Source organism: Seriola lalandi, unplaced genomic scaffold (genome assembly GCF_002814215.2).
Source record: "Seriola lalandi dorsalis isolate HSWRI2012SDOR001 ecotype SW California unplaced genomic scaffold, Sedor1 jcf7180002054566, whole genome shotgun sequence".
In the NCBI taxonomy this organism is placed as follows: domain Eukaryota; kingdom Metazoa; phylum Chordata; class Actinopteri; order Carangiformes; family Carangidae; genus Seriola; species Seriola lalandi.
Window position 1 is genome coordinate 62,150 of NW_019525119.1, and position 259 is coordinate 62,408.

Sequence of the window (259 nt, forward strand, 5' to 3'; positions counted from 1 at the left end):
CAGTCTACCTACGTAACTATCCAGTCATCCATCCATTCACTCACCCACCCATCTTCCTATCCTTCTATGCATCATCCAGTCATTTTTTTAATTTATAGTAGCTTTCTTACAGTTATCAGGGGGATATTGCACCTTTTAATATGCTTTTGGTTTCTTCTTCCCATTTCTAATAAGTTACAGACTCATTGTCAATCAAAGGAGCTGTCATCTAAACCAGTTAAAACACAAAGTTTTTGGGCTCCTTCCTGTGACATGACGT